The sequence below is a fragment of the Apium graveolens genome, chromosome 8, assembly GCF_009905375.1.
Source record: "Apium graveolens cultivar Ventura chromosome 8, ASM990537v1, whole genome shotgun sequence".
In the NCBI taxonomy this organism is placed as follows: Eukaryota; Viridiplantae; Streptophyta; class Magnoliopsida; order Apiales; family Apiaceae; genus Apium; species Apium graveolens.
The window spans coordinates 97,872,650-97,888,530 of NC_133654.1; the positions used below are offsets into that span (position 1 = coordinate 97,872,650).

Sequence of the window (15,881 nt, forward strand, 5' to 3'; positions counted from 1 at the left end):
AAGAGGTGCCACTCTTCTATTTTCCAGTTATGGAGGCACGAATTAGCAGGAGGAAGGGCGGCCTCTTCTTTCACTCAGGTAAGTGAGGTAATTTCAACTGTCTATACTCTTCCAACCTCACAAACTTCTTTGCATTCTAGTGTAGTTATGGCAACTGTGTCATTGACCCAACAGTTGTCTATCCAAGCTACCAAATCCAAAATTTCAAAAACAAAGACAAAGAAAGCCCCCTCTGGTGTCTCTCAAAAGATGCCAGTTGTAAAATCCACAAAACCTAAAGAGGGGAGTGTGAAGATGGGTAAGAAAGGTGAGGGACAGGGTGAACATCAAAGAAACCCTAAAGATAAGGTTGGAGAGGTGAGTGTTTCCCAGCCTAGCCATACTGCAGTTTCCCAACAAACTGCAGTGCTTAATAAGGATATAAGCTCATTACTAGTTACATCCTCCCAAAAGGATGTGACTATTGAACATAGCTCTCAGCCAAGAGCACAGGCCAAAAGGGTAAGGGACACAAGCTCACCCCAAACTTACACTAGAAAGAAGAAATCAAAGACCCTTGGGGATGCACAGGGTTCACAAACTGTGCAAACTGGTGCTAAAGACACAGTCACTGCACCTTCTCAAAGTCAGGTTGATGTGGCTCCAATAAATATGGATTCACAACCAAAATCTCTAATAATTGAAGCACCTGAAACACCAAATTCTCCCACACACTCCTTGGATGTTGACATGATAAACACATCACTTCCAAATTCTCCATCTTTAACACTCTTGGAGAAGCCAAAAATCCAAGCAAGTGAGCATCATCTTCTAGATGATTTGTTGGCTCACTTGCCATTTCTTTCTGAAACTGTTGAGACATCTGTGCCAAAATTTTCATCAATCTGCACAGAGTTCACAATAGTTTCCACTCCAAACTCATTCATTTCCACTCACTCGATGTATTGTTCATCCGTCGAGTAGTGATTATATCCCGATGGATAAGCTTAACAGCAGTTATCTGTCGGATAGTCAAACTGCTAACCCGACGGATATTCCTTAGCCGTCAAGTGTCTCTGCACAGCTTCAAATTTCATCAATTGTCAAAAGTGCAGAAGATTTAGTAGTAGTACAATCACTCCTAGGACTAAGGGAAGGGAGTGAAATGAGTGAGAGTTTGGGTTGCTCCCAGGAAAAAGGAAAGGAAAAAAGTGAACCAACGTAGTCCATTTCTTCAGGACTGGCAAAAGAGAGTGTGAGGAGTCCCATATTAGATGGTGAAGATGAGGGTGTGAGGGTGGGGAGCCAAGGTGAGACCTTGATGCAACAAAAGAGAGATCATGAGAGAAATTCAGGTACATGAGTGATAAGGATGGAAACCATTGCAAGTGAGTCAATAAATGTCAATGATGCAGAAAGGGAAAGGCTATTTCAGCAAGAATATCAAGCTGTTATAGATTTTATTTCCCTGGATGCTGAGACATTTACTCACCCTATGACAGCTTACCAAACTCTAGCTGTACAGGGCAATGAGGAGGCTGAAAGATTGCTGAACTTGGTGCATACTACATAATATTTACAAAGAGCAAAGGATGCAATCACTGCTATGCCTTCCAACATTGGCAGTGATTTTGAACTGGATGAAACTTCTTTTGGGGATGCAGGTGGGGATGATGAGGAAGATAGCATGGACATAGGTGGAGATGCAGATGTTCCTTCCTGGATGCTAACAAAAGAATGCTCCTACTCACATCTCCAATCAACACTATTCAAGCTAATTCATGACACCCAAAAAGCTATTCAGGCATCTACTAATTCCAGCACAAAGAAGCTACTCACAGCACATCTTGAAGCACTCCGGCTGCAAAAAATTCCAGCCCTCCAATACAGTCAGAGTGTGGATGCAATCAAGCAAGAAATTTCTGAAGTCAAGCAAGATATCATAGAAAGGATGAATGCTAGATTCCATGCAACCACCATGACTGAAATTGTTCAAAAGCTAAGGAAAGAGGCTGATTTCAATAGGAAAGTTGAGGCCATGGACTCAAGAATATCTGTTGTAGAGAAGTCAATGGCCAAGATACTTAACAATCAAGAAACTCAGACTACACTACTCCAACAGTTGGTGGCTGCTCAACTCCCTCCCACATAACTTGATGATAACAAAAAGGGGGAGAAAGGCTCAAGTGAGGGGGAGAAACAGCTTAATATTCAAGTTAGAAAAGTAATTGTGCCTACAATTGCTTTCACCAAGCCACCAACTAAAGACAGCATTGATTAAATTAATGAAGCAGCAGCCACATTGAGAGCAGCCGAAAAGAAGCTATTGAGCCCAATCAACTGGGAGAAAATTGATGAGGATATTCAAAAGAGGTTTGGTCTAGCAAAAGAAGCCATAAAAATCAGCCATTCATCACTCTCAAGTCAGGAAAATCTCTGTGAATGATATGAGCATGAATAATCTGGAAAGACGACAGCCATCATGCATCAAATCTCCAAAGGGTGAGCCAATTTTGAAGCCAAAGGTGAACTATCCTAAACCTTCTCTAAAGAACCCTTTGGATACAGTGTATGACACACCAATGCCTGATGAAAAGAAACTGGTGTCAAGATATATTGCATTCTACAAGGATCCAGTCGATTCAGCATTGAAAAGAAGAATTGCCAAGGTTTTCAGGAATGGTAAGGAAATTTGTGTGGTGGCTGGACACCCTCAATTTACTGAAGCAAAAAGAGAAGAAAAGGCAAGATTGAAGCAAGAAAAGCAGCAAGCTGCTCTAGATGTTAAAAAGGTTAAACAAAAAAAGGGGCAAGCTGCTATCTTGGCCAAGCTGCAAGCTGTGAAACCTACACAACAAATTCCTGAATAATCATCTAAAACCACTGAATCTAAGGAACTAAAAATGCAAGAAGAATCACAGCAGAGAAAAAGTTTTAGATACAAACTTCATGCAAAGAGAAAATTGGACTTTGATAAAAAGGAATTGGAAGATCAGTTTCCCAAAAAGTCTACATCTGCAATAACTCAAACATCCATGCCCTCTGTGGTACATGGAGAATTCAAGATAGATCCATCCAAGAATTTTCATGGTGAACCTATCATTCCAAAGGATGAGCCAATAGACTGAGATAGTCTACCAATACCTGAACTCAATCTACCTCACCTCATGAAGCCAAAGAAGACAAAGACTAGAGCAGTCAAGAAAGTGAAGCCCTCAATTCTCAAATCCAAGTCCCTAACCAAAGCTCAAACCAAAGTCAACAAGGGAGACATTATGTACATCTGTGACATCAAGGAATTCTCAGATTTAAACCTCTATCTAGATGAACTGGAAGAAGTTAGAGGGATTGATGCTTGCAGGAATCTACCTGAAAGGTTAGTATTCAAGTACAAGGGAAGAAAATGGATACAATGGCCACTTCACAGGATCCTTCAAGAAAGCCAATCTGTGCTGATAAAGGTTTATTCATCATTTAAGAATAACTTTGGATTCAATGTGACAGCTAGAAGACTGGTTCTAAAGAAGATTGAAGAACTGAGGAGAGTGCATCTAAGGCCCTACTGGCTGGTGGAATTCATGGATGATAAGGGAGTTAGAAGATTCTTCAGATTAGAAGACCAGTTGAGCATCTCTAGCAATGAGACTCTTTTAGAAATGCAAGGAATGCTAAATCTCTTAGAATCTGATGAACTGGAATTCCACAGACAGCTCCAAAACCAGATAGAAGAAAACAACAGAAAGCTTAGAAAGAGATCCAGATCATCAAGGAAATAGATCAATCTGCTCAGGCTAGAGGAGCACCTTCAAAATGACTGTGAGCAAATCTTTGTACATTTTGTTATTTGTAGCACTTTACAGTTTTATCTACTTTCATTTAAATTTGTATTTTTAGAGTGTTTTTTTATCATCAAGTTTCTCTAATTTATGGCTACAATTCTAGTAGACATTAATTGGGGGAGATTGTTGGGAATATGTTGTGAACATGATGATTTCATTAACAAAACACCTTAGTAGATTCAACTTAGTGAATTATGTAGCACTCGACGGATAAGCAAATATAGTCCCGACGGATGACTCAATACAGTCCCGACGGATGATGATTTGACATCCATCGAGTGAGTAGCTTATGTAATAATAAGTCATGTAACTCATTTCTGCAAATATTTTTGTATAGATTCTGTAGTAGCATATAAGTCATGTTGACTTTAATTAGATATGTAGAATAGGTTAATTAATTGTACATAGATGATGTCTTGTAATTCTGCATAATTGAAATGAAGTCAAGTGCCAAATAGCTACCCGACGGATGATCAACAAAGCTACCGGACGGATGATCAACAAGGCAACCCGACGGATGATCATGTACCCGACGGATGATCAATTCAAATATCTGTTGACAGTGACAACACAGTCACATGCGTCGGGTGTATGAAAAAGGAATATGGAATGTGCTACAGACTTATTGTTACATAAGCTACTCACTCAATGGATAATAAGTCATCATCCGTCGGGACTATACCGTCGGGACTATAAACCTTATCCGTCGAGTGCTACATAATTTCACTAAGTAAAATCTACCAAGGTGTTTTGTTCATGAAATCATCAACTACACAACATATACACAATAATCTCCCCCAATTTATGTCTACTGGAATTGTAGCCATAAATTAAGAGACACTTGATGATAACAAAACACCTTAAAAATACAAATTTTAAAAGACAGTAGATAATACTGAAAAGTGCTTCACTTCACAAAATGTACAAAGTTTTGCTTATAGTCATTTTCAAGATGCTCATCTAGCCTGAGCAGATTTATCTAGTTCTTTGAAGGTCTGGATCTTTTTCCAAGCTTTCTGTTATTTTCCTCAATCTGATTTTGGAGCTGCCTGTGGAATTCCAGTTCATCAGATTCTGAGAGATTTAGCTTTCCTTGCATTTCCAAAAGAGTCTCATTATTAGAAATGCTCAATTGGTCTTCTAATCTGAAAAATCTTCTCACTCCTTTATCATCCATGAACTCCATCAGCCAGTAGGGCCTTAGATGCACTCTTCTCCCTGTGTAAGGGATGATTAGAGTCTTTGGGAGTGCATCTTTAGCTCTAACACTCCTTAGCTCTTCAATCTTCTTCAGTACCAATCTTCTTGTAGTAATATTGAACCCAAAGTTCTTCTTGAAGGATGAATAAACTTTAATTAGTACAGCTTGGTTTTTTTTTGAAGGATTTTCTGAAGTGGCCACTGAATCTCCTTTCCCCCTTTGTACTTGAACACTAACCTTTCAGGTAGGTTTCTATATGCATCAATTCCTCTCACTTCATCTAGTTCATCTAGATAGAGGTTTAGATCAGAAAATTCTTTGATGTCACACAAGTACATGTAATCTCCCTAATAGGGAGAAAACACGCGCTAATAATACATGCAAGTATACACATTTGCAAGTAATATAGAATACTTTCTAGTTCGTTCCCACAGAGACTCAGACTAATTATGTTCAATTAACACTCACTCACCAATGTAAGATTACTTCTCAATGTTAAGACAATAACACTTAGATTCGATTAACTAATTATTAACTACAATTAACTACGAGAATTAAACACTTAATTGACACTTGAATTAACAATATTAAAACACACATGAGATCACAACTTCATTACTACTTCCTTCAATAGTCATTGCTATTACCCTTAGCATGCAACAGTGATGATATTAATCGAACAACACGAAACTGATAAAAGCCAACTTTTATTGTACTAATACCATTCTACCAAGCATCCACAATTAAGATAGAAGTTGAATACGCATCAATTATGTTAAGACCTTATATGTCTACAGAATTTGACAACATAACGATTTAAGCACAAGTTATTCCTTTTGATTACATAGGGAAAATAAAACGGTTAGAGTTACCCACTAATCATGCATACACATATATGAACCTATGCTAGCATGGCAAGTTCTAAATCTCAAGATCCACCGTCGCTTCACAAGAGATTAACACCCTATCTTATATGTTCGCGATGCACATAAGACGAATAAGCACAACCAATACTAGATATCATAAGATCATCACACACTAAGGTATTAAACAACTAACTAAAGACTTCCCTAGTAAATCCGTTACGACCCCATGATCACGATTAGCCCATGATAGCACTCATCGTCATTATGGGTTCATATGAAAACATGATAATAACACACGAGAATAATAACTAAAACTACTTATATTAAACCAGAGTACGTCACAAGAGTAAATAGGTTCAAAGTAAAGAAAACTAGCATCCAACATTACAACGAAATAAAGAATTACAAGAAAATATGCTTCCTCTTCGTTGCGATGTGCTAAAACGGTCTTCTTCCTTATCTCCTCGCTCCTTGATTAATACTACGATCCAACCTATGTGAAACGTCTCTGAAAACTACTTATATAGGAGTCCCATAAAACCCAGCTAACTTAGAAGTTGGAAGTTAAACAGAACCACGAGTCCAAAATAATTATTCTAAAATTCCGTCCCTGCGCGGCCGCTCAGCTTCCTGAGCGGTCGCTCAGCAGAGCTGAGCGGGCGCTCAGACCTCTTCTAAAAAATGCTCTGTTTCTGCTCCAAATCTTTGCTGCATTCTGCTCCTATCTTTCCACTTGCAATGCCAAACACATGCCAAGGCTTATTCTTGATGAAATCTCTCCAGAAATGCAATTAATACCCTGAAATGCACAAACACTAGAAAAATACATCAAATACACAAAATACTTGATTTCAAGACATCAATTCAAGGCAATATAAGACGTTCTAAGTGGTATAAAATGCCACTTATCACACCCCCAAACTTAAATCGATGTTTGTCCTCAAGCGTCACAGACTCAAAAACAAAACAAAAACATGCATGAATGCAATCTATATGAAATGCAGCGATCCCCCTTACTATGACCAAACCAACAAACTTACGACATCTCAACAAAAGCAATTTAGGCGAATAAAGATCAATCAAATCATGAAAACTAACATACAGCCAGAAACGTGGTATGTGCGGATGCTTAACAGATATGCTTCGAAATTGGATAAATTATCATAACTCGACTATCCTCAGGGTAATCACATGATTATACGAAGAATAAAATTCTAGGCACAAAATGACTTATAACACTTCAAGATTTCTGGAGCTTATTACAGAATCATGCTTTTTATTTATCACAACAAATAAATGCTTATTTGACCGTGCAATGAGTGAGGTCCACAAAAGACTTATACAATGGCATCTATGTAGCGAGCGTTAGGTTAGCGAATCCCAGACTATAAAAGCCTTAGGTCACTAGGCACAAAGTCCCCTAAGAACTTAATAACTCGAATACCAAAGAGCCCACTCGTGATCAATTATGCATTAACTCTCTAATTTTTTCTTTTCTTTTCTTTTCTTTTTTTTATTTTCTCTTCATTTTTTTTCTCTTTTTTTTCAAAATTTCTGAGCAAGTGCGTTTCGCTCCATCTTGCTCAACCCTAGACTACTCGCATAAAAATACGAGACGACTACTAGCCATTTGACGCCTAGCCACAATTAGCAATGAATTCCACTTTTTACTCCAATTTTTCTTTTCATGCCTTTTATCACTAAGAACCTATTATAAATTCTAAGCATAATTAATAGATTAACCTTGAAAACCATCAAACCATAACAACAATCTAGTCCTTAAGCATTCTCTAAGACTTAGTGAAATTACAAGTGTTTCTAGCATGCATGTCAACCTACAAGACTCAACATCACTTTAACGCTATCACTACACTCGCATCAACATCACAAATCAATTGGCAAAGCAACACAAAAGGGATCATGGTATATACATGAGCTACATGACATGATAAATAAAGCTATATATAAAAAAACTATATGGCAAACATATGCAATTATATGAACTAAACTATCATGAATATGCAACTATATGACACACACACAAAATATTCCTTAACTACCACCCTCAAACTTAAAATCTTCACTGTCCCCAGTGAAGGTAGTAGAAAGGAACTTAGGGTATACCTACTTGGAGAGATCATCATCATAATCATCCTCAAAGGGTGGAGTATCAGGAGGCGGATATTCAGAGTCCTCACCAAAAACGGGCCACTGGATGTCAGCTTCAAGGCCTCTAAAAGCAGTCCCAAGCGCAAGGGTGAGCTCCTGAGGAAACCTGCTCTGCGTCTCGTACATAGCATCCATCCGCCTCGACAGCCTCCTATACTGGGCATCAGCCATCCCAGCACCCTCCTAAGCTCTAGAAGAACCAGCCTCATCACGCTCTGGTCTCTCCATGGTAGCACCGCGTGCTGGGCGCCCTCTTGGAAGAAGATAACCCAGCCCATGCTCCTCGGGCTCTCCACCAGTCCACTCCTGCATCGCATTCAGAGTCTCGGAGTCAATAGGAGCGGCCGGCAGCTGCAACTGCTCGTGAGACGGCTACTGAACTCCCACTGCTCGGCAAAGTTTTGTAACCGTGGATGCATAAGGGATGTTCATGTGCTTAACTCCCCTCAAAAACTTCAGAATTCCTTGGTAGATGAACTCACCAAGGTCCACATAGTACTCCTCATTCAAAATACCCCATAACAACTGTGCTCGCTCAACTGTGACCTCATGTGCATGTGAAGTAGGCAGAATATTAGCGCAAATAAATGCATTCCATGCACGTGCATACCTATTCATCGCAATCGCCGGAAAATGGCGATACTCGTTAGTCCCAGTCTTGAAAGTCCAAACTGTGCCCGGCCTACAGAGAGTAGCACAAATTAAATCCAAGTCAAAATCCTCAGCAGTCTTCTCGTTCCAATTCTCCTCCGTGGGCTTCCTCTGTCGCTGCCCAATCACACGGCGAATCGCCTCAGGGTAATAATCCACCGTCATCCCCCGTACAACAGAAAACCCATTCTTTTCAGCCTTCACGTTCGCATAGAACTCGCGAACAACGCTCATCGGAACTGCCTCAGGTGACTCACAAAAAGCAATCCAACCCTTCTCAGCAATCATTGGCAACAACTCACCATCCCTCCCCGATGATAAGAATCCCCTCTCCTTCAAAATCGGCTTACCCAGAAGCCTAGTATACTCCTCCTCAACAGCCCTATCAAACAAACGAGGCCTCGCAGCAATACCCCTCGAAGAATCAGCAATAGGAACAGTGCTGCTGCTATCATTAGTCCTGGATCTCTTGGGTGCCATCGAAACTGAGAAAAAGTGTTTAAGATTTGTGTTTTTGAATATGGGAGAGAGTTTAAGGTTTAAAAGTGTATGGTGGAGTATATGGAATAGTTGTATGTATATATAGGGTAGAGATTAGGGTAAAATTTAATTAGGAGTGGGTTTGAGGGTTAAAAACATGGGTAATGGGAAGATAATTCGTGGGTAATGGGGCTGTGTTTTATTTTTGGATTTTTCAGATTTTTTTGGATTTTTATAAGACTTAAAAAAAATTCTTCCAGTCGGGCCCTGAGCGGGCGCTCAGGGGTCTTCTGGAAAAAAAATTTCCTTGCCCTGTTTTTCTGATTTTTTGTGGTTTTGGATAGGTTACTAACTTCTAAGGGTTCCTGTAACAACAAATCATGTGTTGCCTCCCAAGAAGTGCTTCTTTTTCGTCATTAGCTTGACGTAGCGTACCTTAATCAAGTTGACAATAAAACGACACTAACCACTTCCCGGTTTGCCCTGTCCCCACAGTAATGCTTCAAACGCTGACCATTAACCTTGAATGCTTGGTCCGGATCATTCTCAAAAATCTCCACCGCTCCATGTGGAAACACAGTTTTGACAATAAAAGGTCCAGACCACCTTGATTTCAACTTTCCAGGAAAAAGTCGGAGACGAGAGTTGAATAAAAGAACTTGCTGCCCCAGCACAAATGACTTAGGATATAACTTCCTGTCGTGCCACCTTTTCACTTTTTCCTTGTACATTTTACTGTTCTCGTACGCTTGGAGTCGAAATTCATCAAGTTCATTTAGCTGAAGCATTCGCTTCTTTCCAGCTGCATCTAGATCCAGGTTCAACTTCTTCAACACCCAATAGGCCTTATGCTCAAGCTCCGCAGGTAAATGACATCCCTTACCATACACAAGTTGAAACGAGGACATCCCAAGTGGAGTCTTATATGTTGTTCAGTAAGCCCAAACAGCTTCATCGAGCTTTAAAGACTAATCCTTCCTTGACGGACAAACAACCTTCTCTAAAATGCGCTTGATCTCTCTATTAGACACTTCCGCTTGACCATTCGTTTGCGGATGATAGGTAGTAGCAACACGATGATTCACATTGTAGCGCTGCATCATAGAAGTGAACTTACGGTTGCAGAAATGCGACCCTTCATCACTTATGATTACTCGTGGCGTTCCAAACCTTGTGAAAATCTGCTTATAAAGAAAATTCAACACTACCTTTTCATCATTCATCGGTAGAGCTTTGACTTCTACCCATTTTGAGACATAATTGACTGCCAGCAAGATGTACTGATTATTGCAGGACGAGACAAATGGCCCCATGAAATCGATTCCCCAAACATCAAAGACCTCGACTTCAAGCATCACATTTAACAGCATCTCATCCTTTCTCGTAAGATTTCCCACTCTTTGGAAACGATCACACCTTAAAACGAATTGATGAACATCCTTAAACAAAGTAGGCCAGAAAAAACCTGCTTACAGAATACGAGCTGCCGTCTTCTCACCACCATAATGTCCACCATAAACTGTGGAGTGGCAGTCTCGTAATATCCCCTCTGTCTCACAGAATGGGATACATCTCCTGATGATCTGGTCAGCTCCCTGTCTAAACAAATACGGTTCATCCCACATATACCACTTCACCTCATGCAGAAACTTCTTCTTTTGAGCTGTATTCATATTAGGAGGCATTATATTGCTGACAAGATAATTCACAATATCTACGAACCATGGCTCTTCCTCCTGAACTGCGAACAACTGCTCATTCGGAAAAGATTCGTTGATCAATGTCTTATCATGTGAAGTAGACTTGGGATTCTCCAATCTAGAGAGATGGTCAGCTACTTGATTCTCAGTACCTTTTCGATCCTTGATCTCTAACTCAAATTCCTATAGCAAGAGCACCCAACGAATGAGTCTAGGCTTCGAATCCTTCTTGGAAACCAAATAGCGAATGGCTGCATGATTAGTGAACACTGTCACCTTTGTCCCAAGCAAATAAGATCAAATTTTTTTGAAACCAAAGACTATAGCCAAGAGCTCCTTCTCAGTAGTGGTGTAGTTCATTTCAGTTCCATTTAAGGTCTTGCTAGCATAGTAGACCACATGAAAGAGATTATTCTTGCGCTGTCCATGAACTGCGCCCACCGCATAATCACTCGCATCACACATCATCTCAAAAGGCTTCGTCCAATCAGGTGTTGTAATAACTGGTGCAGTTATCAAACTCTTCTTGAGAGTCTCGAATGCCGTCAAGCATTCATCATCAAATTTGAAAGGCACATCCTTCTCAAGCAAGTTGCACAACGGCTTAGATATCTTCGAAAAGTCCTTGATGAAATGCCGATAAAAACCCGCATGACCAAGAAAACTATGGATTCCTTTCACAGACATAGGGGGTGGAAGATTTTCAATGACTCCCACCTTGACTTTGTCCACCTCAAGACCCTTGCTAGAGACCTTATGCTCAAGAATAATGCCTTCACGCACCATAAAGTGACATTTTTCCTAATTGAGCACCAAATTAGTTTCCACACACCTTTTGAGCACCGTACGAAGATTATTCAAACATTTATCATACGAATGTCCAAAGACGGAGAAGTCGTCCATGAACACCTCTATATTATTTCCAATCATATCAGAGAATATAGCCATCATACATCTCTGAAAAGTGGCCGGTGCGCCACATAAGCCAAACGAAACTCGGGGAAAAGTAAACGTGCCAAATGGACAAGTGAAGGTAGTCTTTTCTTGATCCTCTAGTGCAATACATATCTGATTATACCCCGAATAACCATCCAGAAGATAATAATACTCATGACCGGCCAACTGTCAAGCATCTGATCAATAAATAGAAGAGGGAAGTTATCCTTCCTCATGGCCTTGTTCAACTTTCTGTAGTCCATGCATACTCTCCATCCTGTGACTGTTCGAGTGGGGATGAGCTCGTTCTTCTCATTTGCTACCACAGTAATACCTCCTTTCTTAGGTACACATTGCACGGGGCTCACCCAAGAACTGTCAGAAATAGGATAAATGATTCCTGCATCCAGCCACTTCAGAATTTCTTTCTTCACCACTTCTTTCATGATAGGATTAAGTATGCGCTGTTGCTCAACAGTCGGCTTACTACCCTCTTCTAGCAGAATTTTATGCATGCAGTACGAAGTGCTGATCCCTTTGATGTCTGCTATAGTCCATCCGATAGCCGATTTGAATTCTCTCAAGATCCTCAAGAGCTTGTACTCCTCACTACCTGAAAGTTCAGATGCAATAATAACATGTAAAGTAGATGCATCACCTAAAAAAGCATACCTCAAGTGTTCAGGAAATGGTTTAAGCTCCAAGGTAGGTGCTTCCTCAATAGATGGTTTGAGCTTTCCTTCAGTATTTTTGAGGTCAGAAGTACCAAGAGATTCAAATGGCATGTCTAGCTTTTGCCTCAAAGGAGAAGCATTTAGATATTGTAGTTGCTTATTGTCATCCTCATCATCACTATCAAAATCCCCCACTAAGGCTTTCTCTAATGCATCAGTCATTAGCATATGATCAAGTTCTGAAGTAACCACAGAATCAATCAAATCCACTTTTAAGCACTCATCGTCTTCTGTAGGGAATTTCATTGCTTTGAATATATTGAATGTCACATCATGATCCTGCACCCTCATCGTAAGTTCACCTTTCTGCACATCTATCAAAGTACGGCCTGTGGTCAGGAAAGGTCTCCCCAAGATTATGGGAATCTTCTTATCTTCCTCGAAATCCAGAATAACAAAGTCTGCAGAAAAGAAGAGCTTATCCACCTTTACTAGCACATCCTCCACTATGCCTCGTGGGTATGTAATAGAACGATCAGCCAATTGTAGAGACATGTAGGTGGGCTTTGGATCAGGTAAATTCAAATTTTTGAAGATCGACAACGGCATCAGATTGATGCTTGCTCCCAAATCACACAGGCACTTTTCAAAAGACAACTTGCCAATGGTGCAAGGAATGGTGAAGCTACCTGGATCTTTAAGCTTTGGAGGTAACTTTTATTACAACACAGCACTGCATTCTTCCGTTAAAGCAATGGTCTCAAGGTCATTCAGTTTCACCTTCCTTGAATGAATACTCTTCATAAATTTTACATAACTAGGCATTTGCTCCAGAGCCTCAGCGAAAGGTATATTGATGTGAAGTTTCTTGAACACCTCCAGAAACTTACCAAACTGCTTACCCAGCCTTTGCTGTTGCAATCTCTTAGGGAAAGGTGGTGGAGAATAGAGTTGTTTCTCCCCTATATTACCCTTAGGCAGAGTGTGTTCAACAGTAGTCTTCCTTGGTTCCGCCGCTTTCTCTCGTTGCTTAGTTTATTCATCACCAACTTCAGCTTCTCCGTCTTTTGCTTTTTCAGCATCAGCAACTTTTCCAGACCTTAAGGTGATAGCCTTGACTTGCTCTTTAGCTTCCTTCCTTCCTGGCACTTCAGTATCACTGGGAAGTGTGCCAGGTTGATGATTGAGCACTACATTGGCTATTTGACCGATTTGATTTTCCAAGGTCTTGATAGAAACCGCCCGACTTTTGCACAACAGCTTAAGTTCCTCAAAATTAGCACTAGAGGGTGGAGCTACACCTCCTTGTTGAGGATAGGATTGCCTTTGAGCATAATGCTGTGGTTGCTGGAATCCAGGTGGATTGAACTGTTTACTTACGCCTTGCTGATATGGTTGCTGAATAGCATTCTGATTATTACTCTAGCTGAAATTTGGATGATTTCTGTTGTTAGAATGATAAGTAGCTGGCACAGGCTGCTGCGGTCGCTGATAATTGTTCACATACTGAACAGATTCATTAACAAGAGAACACTGATCCGTAGCATGAGAACATGCACAAAGCTCACAGACCATAGCTACCTGATTGACTCCATAGGTGGCTAGAGTATCGACCTTCATAGACAGCGCTTGGAGCTGCGCTGCAATAGTTGTAGCTGCATCAACTTCCAAAATACCTGCTACCTTCCCAGGAATCATCCTTTGAGTTGGATTTTGATGCTCATTTGCAGCCATAGTCTCAATCAGATTATAAGCCTCAGTATAGCTTTTGGCCCACAAGGCGCCTCCAGCTGCTGCATCGAGCATGGGCCGAGATTGGGCCCCCAAAACCATTATAGAAACCAGTGATCACCATCCAATCAGGCATTCCATGATGTGGACACTTTCTCAACATCTCCTTGTAGCACTCCCAAGCTTCGCACATAGATTCTGTAGGTTGCTGCGCAAACTGAGTAAGAGCACTCCTCATAGCCGCAGTCTTCGCCATTGGATAGAACTTCACCAGAAACTTCTGCACAAGATCTTGCTAAGTAGTGATGGACCCAGCTGGTTCAGAATGTAACCAGTCCTTAGCTTTATCCCTCAATGAGAATGGGAAAAGCCTCAGCTCGATAGCCTCATCAGTCACACCATTATATTTGAAAGTACTACAGATCTCGACAAAATTCCTTATGTGCATGTTAGGGTCTTCAGTCGCAGCACCTCCAAAAGAAACTGAATTTTACATCATCTAAATAGTGCCCGGCTTGATTTCAAAGTTATTGGCCTCAATAGCCGGGTGCATGATGCTAGACTGAATGTCATCAATTTTAGGCCGAGAAAAGTCCATAAGAGCTGGATCTGCCGGAACTATACGATCACCCATGATTACTGGCTCTCTTTGCTCACTTCCTGAATCTGAATCTTCAAAATCTATCTTCTTCAGAATATCAAGAACTTCGTCTGTCTCCTCAGCCGTATCTAAAGTCCTCATGCGAGTACGAGAACGTGTTTGCATAAACGCTCGCTAAAGTACCTGAAACATAACCGAAAACAATAAGTAACACGTCTTAATCACTGAGTCCTAATGACCACTAATGGTAAGTACATAAACTAAACAAATATGCCGAGTCCCCGGCAGTGGTGCCAAAAACTTGTTAGGGCGAAAATACGCGCTAATAATACACGCAAGTATACGCGTTCGCAAGTAATATAGAATACTTTCTAGTTCGTTCCCACAGAGACACAGACTAATTATGTTCAATTAACACTCACTCACCAATGTATGATTACTTCTCAATATTAAGACAATAACACTTAGATTTGATTAACTAATTATTAACTACAATTAACTATGAGAATTAAGCACTTAATTGACACTTGAATTAACAATATTAAAACACACATGAGATCATAACTTCATTACTACTTCCTTCAATAGTCATTGTTTTTACCCTTAGCATGCAACAGTGATGATATTAATCGAACAACATGAAACTGATAAAAGCCAACTTTCATTGTACCAATACCATTCTACCAAGCATCCACAATTAAGATAGAAGTTGAATAGGCATCAATTATGTTGAGACCCTATATGTCTACAGAATTTGACAACATAACGATTTAAGCACAAGTTATTCCTTTTGATTACACAGGGCAAATAAAACGGTTAGAGTTACCCACTAATCATGCATACACATACATGAACCTATGCTAGCATGGAAAGTTCTAAATCTCAAGATCCACCATTGCTTCATAAGAGATTAACACCCTATCTTATATGTTCGCGACGCACATAAGACGAATAAGCACAACCAATACTAGATATCATACAATCATCACACACTAAGGTATTAAACAACTAACTAAAAAATTCCCTAGTAAATCCGTTACGACCCCATGATCAC

The 15,881-nt window shown here is 40.2% G+C and overlaps 1 non-coding gene and 1 pseudogene across 1 annotated transcript; one reads left to right on the top strand and one right to left on the bottom strand.

Moving 5' to 3' along the window:
* LOC141679785 (uncharacterized) overlaps positions 1-15,881 on the bottom strand; it is a 313,207-nt pseudogene that overhangs the window by 237,533 nt on the left and 59,793 nt on the right.
* On the top strand, positions 14,361-14,467 carry LOC141681458 (small nucleolar RNA R71). The gene has a single exon (XR_012558890.1). It is a non-coding gene; the product is annotated as a small nucleolar RNA R71 (small nucleolar RNA).